The sequence below is a fragment of the Mirounga leonina genome, unplaced genomic scaffold (genome assembly GCF_011800145.1).
Source record: "Mirounga leonina isolate KUSES-001 unplaced genomic scaffold, KU_Mleo_1.0 Mir_53, whole genome shotgun sequence".
Classification (NCBI taxonomy): domain Eukaryota; kingdom Metazoa; phylum Chordata; class Mammalia; order Carnivora; family Phocidae; genus Mirounga; species Mirounga leonina.
In genome coordinates this window covers 28,654,630-28,677,729 of record NW_023270807.1, presented here as the reverse complement: position 1 = coordinate 28,677,729, position 23,100 = coordinate 28,654,630, and the positions used below count along the sequence as shown (strand labels likewise).

The 23,100-nt window shown below is 37.2% G+C and overlaps 1 pseudogene; it reads right to left on the bottom strand.

Annotated features, from left to right (window-relative positions):
• Positions 1-7,377: 7,377 nt before the first annotated feature.
• On the bottom strand, positions 7,378-8,933 carry LOC118001176 (annotated as a pseudogene).
• Positions 8,934-23,100: the final 14,167 nt, after the last annotated feature.

Genomic DNA, 23,100 nt, shown 5'->3' with positions numbered 1-23,100 from the left:
AAATAAATAAAATCTTAAAGAAAATAAAAAGCCTATAAATGCATTTTTAAGTAGACAATAAAATCTTAAAAATTAAAGCTGGCTACAAAAGACCTTCATAATAAAGTGAATCTGAGAAATTAAATATTTTAGAAGGAAACAAATTAGAGCCAACATTTGTACCTATATGAAATCAAATATTAAAATTATTAATGTATATTAAAATTATTAATGTATAAATGGTAAACATTTCCCAGTGACACAGAAACCTAAATTCTGCACTTCTTAAAATACTAGCTCAAGACTAGTTCTCTTCTTTGAGAACTTTTAGTCATTAATCAACATCTTTGCCATATTTTTTGTACCTTTGTCCAATTTCACACACTAGATTGAATGTTTCCCTGAAATGATGTCTTTGAAGTTGCTTAAAAGGTGCCTCCAAGTCTTCATTTTCTTTATAGTACCACTTGTCCTTTAAATAAATAAGATAAGGAGAATAAAACTGAGTATGCTCACTTTAGGCATCATTTTTTTCTATCTTTGCCAACAATGTATTTAATATCGGTTCACTTTGTGAATTTCGCAAGCCTATATAGTACACAGGACGATGACTTTAAATTAGCCAATAAAGAAATAACCTCCCTTCTGTAACCCTCAGTTTAGTACTATATGCTGGCTAATTGAACATAATAATAAAAAAATAATAATTTAAAAAATAAGAAAGAACCTACTCCAAACCAATGTTAAATTTTTTTTAAGATTTTATTTATTTGCGAGAGAGAATGAGAGACAGAGAGCATGAGAGGGGGTAGGGTTAGAGGGAGAAGCAGACTCCCTGCCGAGCAGGGAGCCCGATGCGGGACTCGATCCAGGGACTCCAGGATCATGACCTGAGCCGAAGGCAGACGCTCAACCATCTGAGCCACCCAGGCGCCGGAGCTATTTTAGATCAGCAAAGTTTAGCTTTGCCCAGACTAACCGCTCAGAGAGTTCTCACAAACTCTTGGTATTTATAGTCTACATGTCTGTCTGCCATAGTTGTTTCTTGACACGTTTTACTGATAAGCCCCCCGGCGGTGCCCTTCAGCAACTGAGCTGCTGAGTTCTTATGGGTGAGAACAGATGAGATAATGATATCCTGACACAACCTACTTCATTGTTATATATCAAATCTTTACTTCTAAAACTACTTTTTTTTTTTCTCTCTTTGTCATTTTTTGGCATCATTTTTTAAATGGAATATATGGAGTTTGTGTCTATGAACCCAAGGACTTCTTATTAAGAGAATAGATTATCTGAAATGAATTAAAATACTTGTGTACTTTCACCCTCACACACAGATACACTTGGAGAATAATTGAGTTACAGTTACGCTATATCCAGTGTGCTAATAGGTAGCATATACCCAAGTAGAAGCTACAGTAAAACCTGGCTTATGCCTTCAGGAAAACTTTTAGAGAAAGAGAAGTTATTCTCAAACAGATTCTCTGTCTTTTATCATGCTGCATCTAAGCCAAGGAATGACTCACTCCTCTTTCTAATTCTGCTTGCTTTTTTGTTTGTTTTGCCTTTTGGTGTGTAGTTCACGTTTTCCTTGTCACTTTTGGATTTCAGATAAGTATAAAATTATCTTTTTCACATGCTTTCCAAAGGTACTATATTTTTGTGATCCTATTTTTTTATAGTATAGATTTATGCAAATGCAGAATCTTCCAGATATCTTATTCTCCTCCATATAAATGTTTTCCACAGTGCTTTCCAAGTATATTCCATTTTAAAAGTTGGCTACAATCATCATCAGATAGAATCACAGACAATAGTGGGCTTTTATGAGAAATAATTTCCTATGGGGGCATTCATCTGAAAGAAGCCTCTCTCTGTATCATAAAAATTTTATTTCAAATTTCTTTTTTGTCTCCTTTTATTACATGTTTCTGGACTCTTGCATCTGGGGTAACTCTACCTACCAACTTCTTTGGTAGGGTTTCAGTCTTCCAGGTGTTTATCACTTGCAATCCAATCAAAAACATACACATGGTTAATTCATAAAATAATATCCAATAGTGGGATCTAACAAATTAATTTATATTTGCTTTGCAATAAGCTTCTTTTTAATTGCGATCTTTCTGAGTTTCAATGTTTAATTCTTTAAGATAAATGTAAAACCATGGCAAATAATTCAGTCTAACAAACAGATTAAAAGCTCTCCAACAGCTTCATTTTCTGCCTATATTATTTTTATTTAATTTAATTAACAGTATTCTCATAATGCATGAAAGTTGCTTATCCTCGACAAAAATCCCTGTCTAAAACAGTGCTTCTCTTATATAGCTGCTAGTTTCACCATATCTTCATTTTAAAAATTATAAAAAATAGATGTTTTAGTTTTAAATTCTTAAATCTTGCTGAACTTGTATAAACCAAATTTATTTATGCCAATAGAATTATATCCTAGCATATCTGATGATGATGATACAAAAAGTGAGGCTTAAGCAAGTTAAAACGAACATATTTAAATGTAAGTCACTAGAGTTGACTAATGGTGTTTAAAATAAAAAGTTGAACTATATGCCCCTTTGACATGATTTTCCATATTAAAATAGCTTTTTCTAAGTATTCCCCTGCCCCCCCTTAAGAAAACTATGCAGTCATTTTAGACACAAAATACATACACATAAGCTAGATTCAACTTATGGATAGCCAGTCTACATAAGATTTTGTTATTTGCAGCATATTAACATAGATTCAGTAGTTCTAATTACATTGTTTTATTTTATTGTTGTGTTTTCCCACATAAGTCATTGTCTTATTCTCTTTTGACAATTTAACAAAATTATTAGCCAAAAACCTATCAATTGAAAAATATGACAAAATATACCCTGGCATAGAAAATAGTGTATTGCTTTCCACAATATTACTTTATCTATTTATGTATTCATTTATTTGTTTTTAACTTTTGAATTCATTTTTCAGAGTAAATATATGAATGAATTTCCAAACCTACTGAAGCATTTGTCAATAATATTTTGTGCCTGTTGCCAAATTAGAAAAACCACTAAAGTATACTTGGGCAAGCCAGGAAACTAATCATAAATGGAAAACTAAGGTCCAAAGCTATTATCTGTCATTTAAAAATATTTTATTTAATACACTTTAAAGGTTTGAGTCAAACCATTTTTTATAAAAAAATGATTGGAGACATTAATTATATTAATGAGCTTAATGTGCATCTAGTAAGTAGACTACTTGTCCTCTGAAGGACTAGAAATGCTGTAGTCATTAGTTTATTAGAGATTTTTTTTTTTTTTTTTTTTGTTCTCCTCTTACAGGCTTATATAGAAAGAAGAGTACCTTCCATTACTGATGGGCAAACTGAGGAAATTCAAATTTAACTGCCATCCCTAGGATTGATGTGAGACCCACTGGCATACATACACTGCTTTCAGGGATCTTTTCTATAATTTGGTATTAGAAGATACTTTTAAATGGCATGCCTGTGGGATGGCTCATAGTGATACATCTTAATTTTGCAATATTATATATTTTCTTGTGAAAGTTATAGAAAAGAGCTTTTTAAAAAGTGGATTTTTCTAATGCAAAACTGCAAAAATTGTATTTCACGTTTCACACTGGCTGGGTGACTACAGGAATGTTTTATTTATCTGATTTACTTTTAGCCCCATATAAAGATAGGTGGCAAAATATCTCTCCTATGAATACCTAGCATTTCAGTCATGCATTGCATTTTGGTCAGACATGTTATTTACCTGGGCTACACATGATACAGCTAGTGACAGAGACAGAGACAGAGACAGAGACAGAGATAGATCCTTGGTGTATGTACTTAAGATAACTTTAGTACAGTCTATTCTGAGTAGTTAATAATCTGCATTTCATTTCTAAAAGAGCTTATATTCAAAATTCTCTTCCCTGTTTGACTAGCCTCCTATTCTTCAATCCATCTGCCTCAACAGACTCTGCTTTGTTTGTTTTTCTTTTGTTTTTGTTTAAAGATTTTATTTATTTATTTGAGAGAGAGAGAGGGAGAGCACAGAGGGAGCATGAGAGAGAGAAACAAGCTCCCTGCCTAACAGAGAGCCCGACGTGGGGCGCGATTCCAGGACCCTGAGATCATGACCTGAGCCGAAGGCAGACGCTTAACCCACTGAACCACCCAGCTGCCGCAGGCCCTGTTTTTAACAAGGAAATTCAGCCTTTTTATTTTTTCACCTGAGTCACTGGAAGAAGATATGTCCCTAAAGAAAATGACTCTTGTACAAGATGTGGTTTAAGATCATTTAGTATTATTTAAAAGAACAAAACAATCTGTCAAGTTTATGAAATCAATAATAGATGATTTTAATAAGGATTTTTTTAAGCGAGCTTAGCCTGGTAAAGGGTTTCAAATTGTTTTTAACTGAAATGTGAACTGAATTCATAATATTTTGACACGTATTATGAAATGGCTTTCAGGCTAACTTGATAAATACAACAGACTATTTCATTCATACCATCCCACTCTTAAGTTTCAGCAAAAACAAGTATTTGGTATGCCAGACATTTAAAAGCAGAAATCATTTAGTTGCGGTTATTTGGATGAGGAAAAAAGAAAATAGAGATGGCAGGAGTGATTCATCCTTCCAGCTTGTTCCAAGATAAGAACCACCATAGGAAAGTCTCAAGATCTGGCTGTTATTTCTGAGGAACGCACCTGGTAATCTACAGAGGTGATATTAATGAGCCCACTTGATGTATAACTTCCCTGTATTGCTCATTTTTTGATGCTTGATATGTTAGAAAAAACATTCATGGAGGGTGCCTGGGTGGCTCAGTCGTTAGGCATCTGCCTTCGGCTCAGGTCCTGATCCCAGAGTCCTGGGATCGAGCCCCGCGTCTCTCGGGCTCCCTGCTCAGTGGGGGGCCTGCTTCTCCCTCTCCCACTCCCCCTGCTTGTGTTCCCTCTATCGCTGCCTCTCTCTCTGTCAAATAAATAAAATCTTAAAAAAAGAAAAAACATTCATGGAGATTTAGACTGGGTCTATGATTATGATCTAAGCAAACCATGCACGCACCTCAGTAGCATCACCTCCTTACAGGGTCTTAATTATCTTTTAATTCCCTAGGAACTTATAACACCAGTTCCCAGGGATCAGGAGCTTTCCTGATCTTAACTTTTGCTTCTCCTCTAAGACTTTTACATCCAAAGTCTTTAAATACAAGGTGATGTTGTGGTTTGGATCTTGGAAAAGAAAGAGAACATCTGTGAAAGTTTTAGAAAGCATGAAGAAAGCCTGCAGTTTAATTAATATTATTTGTAATTACATTAAATTACTTAGTTTTGACAAATGTGCCATTGTTATATGTTAACATTAGAGTAGACTGAGTGAAAGGCATATGAGAACTCTCCATAATATCTTTGCAACTTCTCTGTAAATCTAAAATTATTCCAAAATGAAAAAGTTAAAAAAAAGTATTGAAGTTCTTAACATTTCATTGGCTTATTTGAAGCTAAAACTGAGGCACGGGGTGGCGCCTGGGTGGCTCAGTCATTAAGCGTCTGCCTTCGGCTCAGGTCATGGTCCCAGGGTCCTGAGATAGAGCCCCACGTCAGGCTCCTTGCTCAGCGGGGAGCCTGCTTCTCCCTCTCCCACTCCGCCTGCTTGTGTTCCCTCTCTTGCTGTGTCTCTCTGTCAAATAAATAAATAAAATCTTTAAAAACAAAAACAAAACTGAGGCATAGGAACAGAGGTCAATCTGTTGGCTTAACTGCTCTGTCTGAAGGAAACAAATAAAACCAATAATCAACATATTTGGAGGTCAGAGAATGAGAATTAGTTTGCCTTTATATTTTTTAAAAGAATTATTATGTTAACCTTGCGTTTGCCTATATGATTTTTCTTTTAAAACAAGTTATTCTTGCATCTCTAAAATGGTAGAGAATAACTTAAAAATGAAAAGCAGTAAAACCCTAATTTAACTGTTACTCTTTAGTCTCTTCTACCAGAGACTACGTCTTTAACTTTTTCTGATTTTAGTTTCCTGGTGGTTACTTCTATGTTTCAGCAATATGTATGTTTATAGCCTTGATCTTTATGTAATTATTTAGATGCATAATTTTACTAGACTTAAAAAAATCACAAAATTTTTGTAAATTTTTTGTAAAATACAAAAAAAAATAAAAATTTTCCTTTTTCTAATAAAATTATAGCAATGCCCTTACATTCCTTACTAGACACCTTTGTAAGGTGTCACTTCTCCAGAGAGTGTATCTTTCTTTTTTTTTTTTTTAAAGATTTTATTTATTTATTTGAGACAGAGAGAATGAGAGAGACGGAGAGCACATGAGAGGGGGGAGGGTCAGAGGGAGAAGCAGACTCCCTGCCGAGCAGGGAGCCCGATGCGGGACTCGATCCCGGGACTCCGGGATCATGACCTGAGCCGAAGGCAGTCGCTTAACCAACTGAGCCACCCAGGCGCCTGAGAGTGTATCTTTCTAATCACCACTGAGTGACATGAGGTAGCCCTCCTATCAATACTTCTCCCACTTTTTATTTTTTCTCAGTCAACCAAAACTTTATTTTTACATTTTCCATGTTAAGGTGTATATTCTCCTCTGTAGCCATAGTAACATTCTGTCTATGTTTATTCTAAAATATAACATCCAATATGATTTTGCTCTAAAAGTATTATTTAATACAGGATCATGTACTATGATCTATTAATATTTACAAAACTCTCAGGTAAATGACCCTGAATATTCCTAGTGTGACATTCCACTGGATCTCTAATCTGCATTATAAATTTTTCAGAAGATACCATGGTTTTTGTTATCTTTATATTTGGATTTTGCTTTTCTTGTAATTTTTCTTTGCCTTTTTATCCCCTTGATATTTGTAATGTTTTTCTTTGTGTTTGTGTCTTCTTATTCAGTCATATCTTCTACCGTGCCTAAGATTCTACTCATGTACTTTGGTAGCCTGAATCCTATTTCCCCAAATCACCTTTACTCACGAGTTCTATACTCTGCAGCCAATCTGAAATTACTGTTCTCTAGACCTGCTGCACACTTAGGCCCAAAGACTCCCCTTCTCTACTCTAGTCTGACTCCATCTGTTTATTTTTTTAAAGAAATTTTTAATTTTTTTTAATGAAAAGGGTGGAATTTAATCTCTACTTACAGGACACTGCAAGATATGAGATTCCACATAAAACTAAGAAACCCACTGAGAGAAGCTTCATACAGTAGGTACCGTTTGGAACTGGTCAAGTAGAGTTTCGTTGTAAAAAGTGCTACCATAACAAAACACATTTAAAAAGAGTTCTTAGTCGAGAAACAGTAAGACAAACTTATACCAAACTTGGTATGCAACAAGCAATTTTATGCTTCACCTGTACAATCTAAAAGTTAAAGTTCCCAGGAGTACCATCCTCAACTTGGAATAGCGAGCTGTCAGAGGTAGTTTCTGGCACAACATTTTGATCTTCCTCTTCCTCAATAGAGATACATCTCAATTAAGTTTAATGAAGCTTTGTACACAGACACATTCTCATGGTTTTGTAGAGCTTCAGTTTTGTCCAGACCTCCACATTCTTCAATCATACTAAGTTTCTCAGTTTCACCTAGCTTCTCAGCAGCCTGAAAGATGTTGGAAGCAGCATCCAGAATAACCGGAATACTTTTGGTAACTTTTGCAGTTGAGAGGTTCATCAATGGTTCTATTACGCCACAATGAATGAGGTATACAATCTGTTCGTCTGTCCCGCCACTTGTATAGTTCGTCACAGCCCAGACAGCTTCCTTTTGTGTCTTAAAGTCTGCCTTAGAACCCCAATGAGAAATGGAACTCATCCATGATTCACAACTTGCTGTATCTGGTCCTGGTGACCAGCTGTGATATTTGACATTATCCATGTAGCTTCCTTTTGAATATCAGTTTTGGGGGTCATTAGCAGGCTGGGAAAGACAGCAAGTGCTCCTGCATCTATTACACTCTGAGTCTGTTCATCTGTCCCAGTGACAATATTTCCTTTGGCTCTTAGCGCAGGAGTCACAATGGGCAATTCAGTAGCTCCTAGAAGCTTCACAAGTTGGGCACAACTTCTGTTTTCACAACCATTTCAATCCCTTCATTTGGACCAACAATAAGGTAGGAAATGGCCCAGCAGGTATCTGCTAATACTCCTGGATCATCATGATGCAGGAGATGAACTAAAGTAGGAAGAATCTGGTCAACCTCATCTAACAGGATTCTTGTTGAAACAAAGGTTTGAAAGTGTTCAGTAAGGCTCTGTAAGTAACCACATGCTAAAGATGACATATCAGGAACTTCAAGGAAAGCCAACCATGGGCCAAATGCCCATACTTGATAATCAAGTCTCAGAAAACCAAACCATCACTTGCAATGTTTTTTAGAGCCCATACAGCTTGTTCACTGATGTGGACATGGGGAGATGCCAACAGAGAAATGAATGCTGGGATAGCACTTCCATCTACCACAACCTTGGTCTGTTCTGATGTCCCAGAAGCAATGTTAGCGAGGGCCCAAGCAGATTCAAACTGAATGGGGCGACAGTCAGTTCTGTCCAAGAAAAACACAAATTTTGGGATCAAAGGAGCCTGATTATGTTGTCTGTGGGGGGTTGTTTTCCCTAGAAAGCAGTTTCCCAGCGGCTTGAGTAGCCTGGAGCTGGCTTTCCAAGTGGTTGCTATTTATGCCTTTGACAATGTCATCAACAGACCAATTCACAGTGCCCTGGTTGTTGAGGTTTCCTGCAGTGGACAAGTAGCATCATCAGGAAGTGAGCTTACATTTCTCCTTTTCAGCATCTGGTCATCCTTCTTAGCTTTCCTCAGCTCCACATTAACTTCTATTCACTTCTGTACTGTATTCCCCCTTGTTCTTGAATCTGTTAAGGTGGGCAGTTGGTGAAATAGCATTCTTATTGGTGGACATGGTTAGGAGACAAAGGGAGAGAGCTACACACTGGCTCAGGCTTCCATAGGAGACCATGAGGGGCATCACAGGCTGCAGGTCAGCTGCCCTCAAAACGTCCACCATGGCTCAGCCCAAAGATGGTGTGCTGACTCCATTTGTTTAAATTAAATTTTAATTTTTAATTGAAATTATTTTTTTTAATAATTAAAAAGACACGCTGGGGTGCCTGGATGGCTCAGTGAGTTAAGCATCTGCCTTCAGCTCAGGTCATGATCTCGGGGTCCTGGGATTAAGCCCCTGTGTTGGGCTCCCTGCTCAGCAGAGAGCCTGCTTCTCCCTCTCCTTCTGCCTTGCCCCCCTCCCACTCTCTTTTTCTCTCTCTCTCAAATAAATAAGGAAAATCTTTTAAAAAATGCTATTATTTCCTGTTATCCGAATCTTTTATGTAGCAACCAGTTCCTGCTTTATGTCTGCAAAATCTTTCCAAATATATTAGAAGATATTTACTATAGTCTTTTTTAATGTTATCTTCAATTATCTGTATTAGCTCACTGTCTAGGATCAGATCTTCGGTTTGTATGTATTTGTCCTCTTCTTTAATATTTCCCATGTTTTTTCTTAATACACTGGTAATACATGTTTATTATTCATATTTGCAATGCAGAAACTGTATGGGAGCATTATGTGCATCGAGAGAATGTCAATTGGCCAGCTAGACTTTAAGGCGTATTACACATTATTATGCATATTATGGGTGAGTTGCATATTATTCCTGGGTATCCCTAAAAGCTATATCATCTCAATTAGCTGTAATTATTCTCCCAAGGCCTTTGTTCCATTTCTCAAGAGAATATTCTATCAGTTTTATGCCGCTAAATAACAACTTGTTAGCAACTCCATGTGAATATGTGGAAGAGGCTTTAGGAGAGAGAAAAAGGATTCTAACTCTTTTAAATGCAGAATTTCAAATGGTCACAGAGAAAAGCATGATGCCACACCTGGGCCCCTGAGACTGAAAACCTCTCTCTATACGGTCCCGCTGGACAGTTCAGTTCTTTCTGCAGCTCAAGGACCCGGGAACGCTACATCTTAGGTTTCACAAATCAATATTGTTTATATTCTTAGCATGTTCTAGCAATGTATTGAAACATTCCCTATATCATCTTCCTCATTGTGATTTTACACATTCTTTAATTTTTTACTATTATTTTATTGTAGCCTCAAAGTAGAGGAGATAGAAAGATTAATATGACTCTTCATTTTGGATTTTCAACGGAGGAAATATTAGTATCTGGCAGAAAAGTTGCCATTACACATTTATGAAGCCTGCTTTTGTTTATTCATATGAATAACTGAACATATATAAATTAAAGTAGCCATACACTCTCCTTTAGTTTTGCTAAGATTATGTGTCATTGAAGTTTACTAGTGATGCAACTAGTTATGTCTTCGTATCCTTGGAAATAAAACAAAGAGCTTGTTTGTCTTCTAATTTCTGGGATCCAGAAAACTTAACATTTAAAGCCTCTTTTTAAATGTAATTCCATTTGGATTTGAATAATATAATTTAAAATTAATATAACAATATTTGAAGATAGCAGAAATTAAAAATAAAAACTATATTTTTTGCTAACAAACCTAATAAATTATGAAAAAAACATTTATTTGCTCAACTTTATTTCCTTTGGTCAAGCATTTCCAAAATACATATTTGCTTTTAAGTGTTCTGCGGTCCAGTGTATCTTCAATAATGACATTTCACAACTATGAAGGAATCATCATCAAGAATCAGGCCTTAATATAATTTCAGTAAAGCTATCAATATACTGTTTAGATGTTAATCTTACATATGATTTTTGAATCTGTTTTTCTCTGTATTTGGTCCAGAAATGGAAACTAGTAATTACCTCCAAATAGGGCATTTTTCTCTTGTCTTTTTGCAACACTTATTCTTGTTCTGTGAAAGACATGTTGGGCAAACTTTGAACTAATATCTATTCATGTTTCAGCACTCCACCATGATATGCTGACCTAAGATTGTAAGTGTTAATGTCAAACAGATTTGTATGCATGTCTTTTCTTTCCTGCGATTTATGAGTATGGCATAAATTAAATTGATCTTTGAATCATAGTTTATACAGCTCAAACTTAGGAAAATGATATATACATCATGTATTTTTTTAGGAATGAAATGACCCAAATTTAAACACAGTATACACAAAATGAATTTTAGTTACTTCTCTTACCTGCCACTGTTTTCTTTTTTTTTTTTTTAATGTGCTGTTATATCTCCCCATCTCAGTTCTGCCAGTTTTAAAACAAGAAAAACAAAACAAAATTAAATTTACAGGGAGAAGAACCAGGTTCAGATTCCAGCACCTTTTATTCACACTGGGAGAGATTGCAACATAGGGCTGTGGCCTCTTAGATGTTTAAATTTCTCACATAGGTGACTTTTTTAAATACCACACCCCCTAATGGTTGTGAGAAATAAAGAAAGAAAACTTTAATGATAGAGTTTAAAAATGTGTACCTCCATGGTGAAAAATAATTTTACTTGCATGCATACTAAGTTCCATAGGAAAAGAATCTTTTCTCTTAAGTAGATTAAAATATTGGGGCGCCTGGGTGGCTCAGTTGGTTAAGCGGCTGCCTTCGGTTCAGGTCATGATCCTGGAGTCCCGGGATCAAGTCCCGCATCGGGCTCCCTGCTTGTCAGGGAGTCTGCTTCTCCCTCTGACCCTCCCCTCTCTCATGCTCTCTGTCTCATTCTCTCTATCAAATAAATAAAATCTTTTTTAAAAAAGTAGATTAAAATATTAAATATTATATACATTAGAAATGTTCACATTTTAGGGCACCTGGATGACTCGGTTGGTTGAGCATCCAATGCTTGATTTCGGTTCAGGTCATCATCTCATAGATCATAAGATTGAGCCCCCCAAGGAACTTTGCCCTCAGTGGGGAGTCTGCTTGAAGATTCTCTCCTTCTGTCCCTCATCCCCTTGCTTTCTCTCTGTGTGTGTCTCTCTCTCTAAAATAAATAATTCTTAAAAAAAAAAAAAAAAAGAAATGTTCGCATTTCCTTTTCCCTTAGTGGATTAAAAATATAAGATTATATATATATTAGAAATGTCCACATTGGGGCGCCTGGGTGGCTCAGTCATTAAACATCTGCCTTCAGCTAAAGTCATGATGCCAGGGTCCTGGGATCGAGCCCCGCACTGGGCTCCCTGCTTGGCAGGAAGCCTGCTTCTCCCTCTCCCACTCCCCCTGCTTATGTTCCCTCTCTCACTGTCTCTCTCTGTCAAATAAATAAATAAAATCTTAAAAAAAAAAATGTCCACATTATAAGAAAGAAAAACATTCAGAAATACTCCAACTGTTCTTTACAATGAAGTTGAAATTACATTGTACTTTCTCACTCATAGAATGCTTTTCCCTTGTGGCCAGTTCCTTTTTGATCTGTTATATGTAGTCATGAGAAAAGATATGGATAGTCTGATCTAAAACATTTTATGCCATAAATAAATAGTTTGATTATATCTTAAGCAACTTCTATGTTCTATACTTGTCCTGGATAATGTTCTAAAAAGTTTTCTAGACATATGTATAAGAGGATGGAAAAAAAAAAAAAAAGACATGATGCCTATTTTTAAAGATTCTACACTTTACATATATATATATATATATATATATATATATATATATATACACACACACACACACACATATATATGTATATGTATATGTATATATCAGTTGAATTTTTGTTATTTAACAGATTTGGTGGCAGTGGCAGTGGAATTGGAAGCAAACTTCTGATGACATTCAGGGACAGTGAGAAACACAGGTGTGGCACCCATGAGCCCCATTTTGAGTTCACTGACTTTCTTACCATTTTTGAGGGATGTGGTTAAGTTCCTCTTGGTTCTGAGCTCCATTCTCTTTGTGTTGGGCCCCAGATCTAATTGGGTTTTGAGTCAGTTCCCCATTTGTTTGGAATCACTAGTTCCACAATGGGAACCACTGGTAGTTCAGACCACAGTTCTCCCTTTGTTTGGAAATTCTGGTCCTTGGTTCCATACTCAGACTCCATGTTGGAAACTGCTGGCTGCAGTTCCCCATTTGTTTGGAATCAGGTTGCAGTACCCATTTGTTGAGGTCTGCTAGTTCAATCCATTCCCCAGTCCCAGGCTCCATGGTGGGAATTATTGGATGTGTACACAGGGCCTTCTCTTGGCAAGGATGCAGTAACATCTCTTGGTTACTGCTAAGACATTAAGAAGCACATGTTTGTTTTTCTTGTTTTGTGTAGATAAAGGCTAGCTAAAAGAAAAGGGATCTTTAAATTCCAAAGAGTTAAGCAGACCATCTTCCAGCATACCTGCTTATTTTGTGTCTAGGAATTATAGTCCTGGAAGCTGTCGATATCTACAAAAATAGCAAAATCCTGCTAAAAACAACCTAGAATTACAATGACCATTGTGGGGCATGTTCCAGTTAGATAACATCATTCATTTAAGAAGCACACTTGAAAGCAAGGGTCCCCAAATTAAACAGAATAGGATAACTATTTTAACTTATATGCCAAAGCTTCCAAAAGACTACAAGATTGCAAAATAGCTTCATTAAAAGACTAGTTACAGAAGGCTAGTGTAAAATTAGAGACATAGGAGATAACTAAAACAAAAGACAATAAAACTGATGTGACTCCTACTGGTCCCCTTTTCTTTAGTGAGTATTCACATTTTACTAATTCTCAGTCTGAAATGCCTTTCCACTCTGAAGAGACTATTAAACAGTTACCTTTTAAAATCTTTAAAAATAAAACTACCCAAGATTGCTGACAAAACTCCTCATGTATATTTTATCCTTTGGTCAAAGACTGAACTCAGAATCAGAGTTCAAGAATTTCCTAACCCGAGGGAGGATCCCCAGAAGTTTTTTTTTTTTTTTTTTTTTTTAAGAATTTAGGGTAATTATTGGGGCCTATGACCCTGGCTGTCAGATTTGTATCAGCTAGTCCACATATTGGTAGTGTTATAGAACCTGGACTGGATCGCCCGACGAAAGAACCAAGTGGCACTCGGAGATCTTGGAGGTTAGGAAGTTTATCTAACGCCAGCAGGCTCAGAGGAGAGTGATCTCCAAAGGTCTGAGCCCCGAGCACAGAAAAAAGGGGGCAATTTATACACTTCTGCTTCTGCATACTTGGCACTTTTGGCATGTGACCGAAGCAGGGCAGGGAGAAGAACACGGAAGAGCCCCGGGGCAAGGACTGGGATTCTGTCGCTGGCTCAGTTGGCCATCCTAGGACACTGATTTTCCTTACCAGTAGGACCTAGTGAAGCCGAAAAACAGATGCAAGAAGCAAAATGGCAAAACCTTGAGGAGGATATTTAAGATGATTGATCTTCAATGTGCTCCTTTTACAGATCAGAAAGAGCTTACAAAATAGCAATTGAACTTTTACAGTCCATTCCTAGGGTTTTTCCTGCCCTTACTGATTGATTGATTTATTATTCAAACATGCAAACAAAAGAAAGATGAATCTGTAGAGAACTTTAAAGCCCATTTGGAAGTCCCCTTTTGATGGCATTCCAGGTTCCATACAATAAATAAGCTCACCAAACTTGCTGTAGCTGTTCTTTTTGTAAATGGAGTAGATCCCGAGATTAGTGGATTAATAAAAAGGCAGAAAATAGGATGGGAAGCCAACCCTCTGACTGAACTCATGACCATAGCTGGCACTTCGAAATGACTTGGAGCAAGTCTCCAAACAAAAATATGCCAGGCTATTAGCCTTGCAGTCACAACAAAGCCAAGGCAAGAGACCTCAAATAATACCTGGGTCTTTCATTCTGTGTCTTCTTAGAGTCCTATCATAAAAACACTGGCTCAAAAATCAACATCTCACTTGTAATCAACTGGGACACTGGAAAAAAGATTGTCTTCAAAGGTCTTATGCAAATTCTTCAACTTGATATATCTACCCCCAAGGTAGCCCCCCCCATATAGGTCCCTCCCAGAGTTGACAGGACTCCAAGGGGTTCTCCAGTAAACTACCAGTAATTTCCTTAAACACTCAAGAGGAAATTAAACTTGAAATTAATGGGAAACCTTGCCAAGGATTAGTTGATACTAGATCTATGCTTTCTACTTTAACCCCTATCTCAGAGGAAAACAAATCCCTAGAAGGAAAAAAAAAAAAAAAAAAAAAGGTTTTTCCATGTTGGGGGTATCCGGTAAAGCTCAGAAAGAATTTCTATTTCAACCAGTACAAATGATTTTGGGACCTTTTACTGAAAAACATTCCCTTTTGCTATGAGATACATCCCTTTTGAATCTATTAGGTAGAGATCTCCTTTCTAAAGTTAAAGGACATTTTGCTACCAATGGAGACCTCACCTTAGAATTTCCTGACCAACTTGAACCTGGTCTTTTATGTTCTTTACAATCTGCTTTTGATATAGAAGAAAAAGAATTCCAACAAAAGTCCCTAATTTAATCAAGGTGCCTGAAAATCTGCAGGCTGCTTCTAATACTGACATTGGAAGAATAAAAAGTACAGAGCCTATAAAGATTCAATAGATGTGACTAAACCTTTTCCTGAATTGCCTCAATATCTACTAAGGCCTGAGACCATACAACGCTTCACTCCCACAGTAGAAGACCTAATCACCCAATCATTCCCTGTACCAGCCCCTGTAATATACTAATCTTGCGAATCCAAAAAACTAATGGGAGGGAATGGCAATCTGTTCAGGGCTTGAGAGTCATTAACAAGATACTTATTTCCCATTTCCTAGTTGTTCCAAACTTGAAGACCCTTTTGTTGCAGGTTCCACCAGACTAAAATCGTTCACTATTGTAGACTTCCAATCAGCCTTTTTCAGCAATTCCCATTGACCCTAACAGCCAGTATCTATTTTTTTACTTGGAACATACAATATATCTGGAGAGTTATGCCTCAAGGGTTCACTGAGGGCCCTTCTTATCTCTCCCAAGTACTTCACAGATATTTAAGCACCCTTTAGCTTCCTAAGAAATCAAGCTTTTTTTTTTTTAAGATTTTATTTATTTATTTGACAGAGACAGATACAGTGAGAGAGGGAACACAAACAGTGGGAGTGAGAGAGGGAGAAGCAGGCTTCCTGTAGAGCATGGAGCCCAATGTGGGGCTTGATCCCAGGACACTGGGATCATGACCTGAGCTGAAGGCAGACGCTTAACGACTGAGCCACCCAGGCGCCCAGAAATCAAGCTTTTTACAATATGTAAACAACCTCTTGCTCTGCTCAGTTATCAAAGAGGCATCCATAAAAGAGTCCTTTTATTTGCTACAACAGTTAGCTGAAAAATAACATATGGTCTCTAAAAAAAGGAAAAATTATAATTATCTCTAGACACTGTCCATTACCTAAGTTATAATCTAAGTGCTGAAGGAATCCAGCTATCTCCAAAAAGGATTCAGCTAATCCAAGAAATTTCCTAGGCCTTCACCTATGTGACTCTCAAACTAAAAATCTCTAAACTTGCTGAAACTACTGAACTCACTTGGCCTAAGATATTCTCTCTATTCTTGTTCATTTCCACTTTGGGAAACATAAAATCACTCTACATGAGATAGTCACCAGTAGACCGATGTCTATTGGTATACAAGTTTCTGGTGAGCCCTGTTGTCTCATGCTAATGTGAGCAGAGACTTAAGTCTTTAATGACTTATGCTGCAGCCTGTCATCATGACATTCATGACAGGTTAAAGAAGACTTCCTGAACCACAGCTGAAAGGATCCTGTTGGTCTTACTCTGGAACCTATGACTGAGTATTCTGGAAATTCATCAGAGGGAAACAGACCTGGAGCCCTATTAGAAAGGACCTTACCAAGTGCTCCTGACCACTGACACTGCTGAAAAACAAGAAGGTATTGAGCCTTGGGTATGCATCTCACAGCTAAAGAAGGTTCCACCAGATAACTCTTCCTGTAAAGATGCTGGAGAACTTGAATCAAACTGACAGGGAAGAGAAGTAGCTGACATAGAAGTAGACTGCTTTCACACAAGATGCCAGATCAAGACTTCACACAATCACAAAGCATGAAACCTTTTTTTCTTTCTTTCCTTTAGTCTAGTATTGGCGTAGAAAGAGAACACTCCCATCTATCTCCCAGACCACTGTTAAGGAGGGTAAAATTTCAGACTGCTGGACTTGTCATCAAGGTATCTAATCTATCCACAATGCTAGAGACCCTCTGGTCCTTCCTGTGACCAATTTCTCTTCTATTTCCAATGTCACCACAAACTATGGTCGACTGTCTTTAGTCTCTTACCATATATGCTGAAAAATTGACTGGCCCTAGCTTGAATGGATAAACACAGAAATCCCTGCAAATGAACACATTAATATTACATCCTTAATGGGATTATTTGTACCCCAACAGGGTTTGTCTGTGGTGGTGGTCATCATTCTCCTTGGACCTGTGAAGGCCTAGATAGCTGGCACATGGCCAGGTAATGCCTCTTAGGTTATTTAACAATGCACCTAACTTCCCACAAATGAACTAAGCTATCTCACTAGTCAGATCCCTTGGATTTATCCTATTAGAAAGGATCTACTAGAAAATATTCATGACTCAGGATTCACTTCATTTGGCAGGGTCATACTTTCCTGATTAGAAGTAAATGTAAGTGAGAATATGATCAGAAACCTCTCCTTAATTCTAGAAGGTATTTCAGAATCCATGGCTAAGGCAGTAGCTGTCCCCCCTTAAAATCCTGAGATTCTCAGGCCATGGTTGCCCTTAATAACAGGATCACCTTTGATCATCTTTTAGCTGACCAAGGAGGTATCTGTTCTGTGGCCAATGCCACCTGCTGTATCTGGATTAACACTTCCGGGGAAGCTGAAACTCAGTTACATAGGATCACTGAGCAAGCCACTTGGCTTTTAAAGGTGACTTCTTCAGTGGGGTCTTTCTTTGACTTATTTGATTTTAAGTGGTTTGGGTCTTAGGGACTATGACCTCAAAGTGCACTCCAAATGTTGATAAACCCTGCTTACTATAATCATAATAATCTCCCTGGTGTCTTTTATTCTCTCAAAAGCTTTCAGTGCACATTCGCAGCCTCTAACCATAAGCAAATGATCTCCCTTAGACTAGAATGTCAGAAAAGATGTGAAGAGAACGACAGGTTTTAAGATTATTAATCTGGAAGTGTGACCTGTCAATGTCACAGGAGTTAAGCACAAACATCACGACCTATGGATACCACAAAAAGAAATAACAAAAGCTGCCAATGATAGCTGAGAGTGGTAATGACGCCTTCAAGTTGGTTCACATCTCCCAGTCAAGCTGAGGGTCTGACCAGAAGTGGGGACTTGCTAAAAAGAAAACCAGAGCCCCAAATAAAGTCACCTGTGCTAAGCCCATGTCACAAAACCAGGTCTCAAGATCTAATCTAATTGCAGTCGCAACTTTCCCCGGGAATGTAATGTTAACCAGTCAGTCTGCGATTTCCTAGTCAGCACCAGTGAGGTATCTAATAAGAACTTTTTGTCTCCCAAAAGGAGGTGACCTTGCCTGGTAGAATCATTATTATTATTATTATTATTATTATTATTATTATTATTATTATTTTGGCTGTTTATGACTGCCTTGCCCTCTGTTTAAAAACTTTTCCCTTTCTGTAGACCTGCAGAGTTCCTTTCTTCTCACTTGATGGGATGCTGCTCACTTACGAATCTTTCAATGAAACCAGTTAGATCTTTAAATTTACTCTGTTGAACTGTTGTTATTTAGCACTGCAATGAAGAGGTAATTAGTACCACTTATATTTGAACACCATGCCAGATGCTATTGTAGGGATGGGAAAGTTTTCCTTTCTTCCCTCTAGGTTCTTTGGCTGGTTCAGTAATTAAGTTGACATAAGACAGATTAACTGGAGAAAACAAACAGAAGTTTAATAACATGTATACCTTGTTTATACATGGGAGAGACCCAGGAAAACTGAGTAACTCCCCAAAACGTCCCAAGCCACCACCTTAAACACACTTTAAAACCTTCAGTGGTTTGTCACTGACTATAGGACAGAGCCCAAGGTATGCGGCCACATATTCAATGACTGTTAACTTCAGTTAGCATGTTATTAAACTTCTGTTTGTCTTTCTCCTGTTAATCTGGTATTATTATTATTATTATTATTTTGTTATTATTATTATTACAGGGGTGTCTCAGCCAAGAACCTAGAAGAGTAAAGGGAAATTATTTTCCCTTCTTCATGTAGGTAAAAGCAAAGCAAGATGAATAAAATAGGCTTCAAAGTTTATATGTAACTGCACCTTTCACATTTACCCCACTTATATACTAGGGAGTCTTTATCAGCAGCTATTTAATCTAAAATAACTAATATTACTCTATTCTAAATCAAAATTAAATCATTAATAATATTGTGTACAGTATGAACACATCTCTAGATCCTTGAGTTAAATGTTTTACATTTCATTTTTTTTACTTTTTAAAATTTACCCTTTTAATCATCTTTAAGTGTATGATTCAGTGGTATTAAGTACATTCAAGGGCACCTGGGTGGCTCAGTCGGTTAAGCGGCTGCCTTCGGCTCAGGTCATGATCCCAGGGTCCTGGGATCGAGTCCCACATCGGGATCCTTCCTCAGCGGGGAGCCTGCTTCTCCTTCTCCCACTGCCTGCCACTCCACCTGCTTAAAATCTTTAAAAAAAAAAAATCTACCACCATTAAAAAAAAAAAAGTACATTCAAGATGCTGTGCAACCATCACTACTATCAATTTCCAGAATTTTTTAATCTTCTGAATTAGTTTTACATTTTCAATAGAGCTCTTAAAAACTCCCAATTCTTCACAGTTCCTTTAAGTGATTATTTGTATTCTAGACCACTTTTAGGGCATCACACTACTAAATGTCAGTATTTTCTGATAATTTCTTTACTTTGTAATTATGTTTTAAATTCAAATGTAGGTAAATGCACAAAAAGAATGTACAGATTTATAAATTTTTATAAAGTAAATACATCTAGAGGCTCCTGAGTGGCTCAGTCGGTTAAGCATCTGCCTTTGGCTCAAGTTGTGATGGGGGTCCTGGGATTGAGCCCTGTGTCAGGCTCCCTGCTCAGCGGAGAGTCTGCTTCTCCCTCTCCTTCTGCCCCTCCCTCTGCTCCTGCTCTCTCTCTTTCTCTGTCTCCCTCCCAAATAAATAAAACCTTAAAAAAATAAGAAAAAAAAGTAAACGCATCTATATAGCCACCACAAATATGAAGAAATAAAACTTTATCAGCATTTAGGAAGATGCCCTTACCTTTTCCCCATTTCCAGACACCTTTCCACCTCCCACCAGAATATAGAAGAGAAGTTATGGAAAGCTTTGGGGAAAGCATCCAAACAAGGAGGAAACAACCACCATGAGTTAGAGCAATAATGAAAGATCTCTCCATCTAAATTGAAAGTTTAAGAAATAATGATAGTAGAATAAATCAAAAAAGATCAGATTAGATAACTCAGAAATTTATGCAGATGTGTTCAGTTTTTATGCAATTGAATTCAAGTATTTTGTGATTTTTCTTTTTTTTATTATTTTATTTTATTTTTTTTAAAGATTTTATTTATTTATTTGAGACAGAGAGAATGAGAGACAGAGAGCATGAGAGGGAGGAGGGTCAGAGGGAGAAGCAGACTCCCTGCCGAGCAGGGAGCCCGATGCGGGACTCGATCCCGGGACTCCAGGATCATGACCTGAGCCGAAGGCAGTCACTTAACCAACTGAGCCACCCAGGCGCCCTTTTGTGATCTTTCAAGTACTCACATTTTTTTTTTTTAAAGATTTTATTTATTATTTGACAGAGAGAGACATAGTGAGAGAGGGAACACAAGCAAGGGGGAGTAGGAGAGGGAGAAGCAGGCTTCCCCGCGGTGCAGGGAGCCCGATGCGGGGCTCGATCCCAGGACCTGGAATCATGACCTGAGCCGAAGGCAGACGCTTAACGACTGAGCCACCCAGGCGCCCCAAGTACTCACATTCTTAAAAAGTTATTTTGTTCTTTAATCTTATTGAATTGTATTGTAATTGCAAAACACTTTAAAGTCCATTTTCTCAAATATAAACCATTCTACCAAGTATCAAAGGTAGGAGTAACCTACGTACAAGAAAGGAATACAAGAGACATTGAGACTCAAAATACAATCTTTTCTAAATTACTGTGTATCATTGTAGTAAAAGATGCGGAAAGCTTAATTTAACACAGATAGTCAGCACTAGACCCCACGTGCACTTCAGGCAGCAGAAGCCACTCTTTTGTGTTGTTGTGTTGTTTTGTTTGTGGGTTTTGATTTTTGTTTGTTTAGTTTTTCTTTTTTGAAAAAGAATTTTTTTTTTTTTTTTTCCAGTGAGAAGTGAAATTGCAAAGCAAAGCTGTGGAAGAAGTGGGGAAGGAGAATGAATGGAGCCCCACAAAGTACGGTAGTCTCTTCTAGTGCATAAGCATTTTTCCAAAGAGTGTAGGTGTCCATGGGCCATAAATGAAGAGTATGCACTAAAAGGAAGGTAGCTAAAATGTTATATTGTGGAGTGAGTCGCTTTAATACATATCTTGCCCCCTAGACGCTAAACTCTGTAGTTTGATGTGGATAAAATGTCTTTGTGATTTTACGCCTAAGCACACTTGAGAACTGATAAAATCACAGTCCTCGAAAAAAATGGCGTATCTTGACAACCATTCAAGTTCTTTTATTTCTCTATTGTATCTGTGTATATGTTTTTAAAATGATCATGAAATCCTATAATAAAGCTACTGAATTGAAGACTGGAGAGAAAACTCAGATATATATTCCTACTAAACAGAAATTCTAAAATGTCAATTAGCCAAGCAAGCCAAAACAAACAAAATATAACAAAAACCTGCCTTCTCGTCCCACCACCTCCTACCTCCATCCACCCTCTCCGCCTTTTAACGTCTGCTTCCTTTCTACTTGGCACAGAAGCAGAAGTAAGCAAAGTACCAGTTATTATTAGTGTTTGTAAGTAACTTTGTAATTTTCATCAGTCTTTTGAACCCATTTTACTAGAGACACAAGTTTTCATTGTGTGTTTTGTTTTGTTTTTGTTTTTTAGACTTTATTTATTTGACACAGAGAGAGAGAGCACACAAGCAGGGGGAACAGCAGCAGAGGGAGAAGCAGGCTCCTCATGGAGCAGGGAGCCCAATGCAGTGCTTGATCCCAGGACCCTGGGATCATGCCCTGAGCACAAGACAAAGGGTTAACTGACTGAGCAGCCCAGGCACCCCAGTTTTCATTGTTCTAATTTCAGGTACAAAAAAACAAAGTTCTTCCTTCCACAGAAAATTTAAAAAATAATATATGGAAACATTTAAACTCTGTGCTTTCTCATTAAAATATGGATAGATGTGAGGTGCCTAGGTGGCACAGTTAGTTAGGCATCCAACTCTCGGTCAGGATCAGGTCATGATCTCAGAGCTCTGTGCTCAGCATGGAGTCTGATTAGTGTTTCTCTCTCCCTCTGCCCCTTCTCCCTGCCCCTCCGCCCCATGCCTGTGCTCGCTCTCTCTCTAATAAATAAATATTAAAAAATAAATAAAAATAAAAAATAAAATATAGATCGGTGTTCTCAAAATTAAACTTTATTGTAGCATGGTCAATCTTTGATTTCAAAACCTGTCTCCTTTAATAAATGGATGTTTTACTAAAGGTGAAAGTTTTACAAAGAATAGGAAAGGGATGTTTTGTCAGCACATGGTAAAGCCGTAATCTGGCAGAGTAACTACAGTGTGCGAGGAACCACATACTATTCCTGCATCCTAAGTAAGTCTTTGTTCAATGTTTTATTATTTGGGGAATGCAAATAAATATACATAAAATTTAGAAGACTTCCTAATTGTATGTATATATACATATGTAATTATATACAAATGCAATAAAAAGTATATCAGAGTCTAAATAGTTTACAATCCCTATATTCATTTTAGCATAATTAAATTTTGTATTTCCTTATTGTGTATGTTAAAATATAATATTTACAGGATGAAAATTCATATTTAAAGTTTTAACTTCAATTATTTACAAAAAAAGAGGAGATACTTTTCATCTTTCACACCAAGTTTATCATTCAAAGACACATTTAACAACAGAAAATT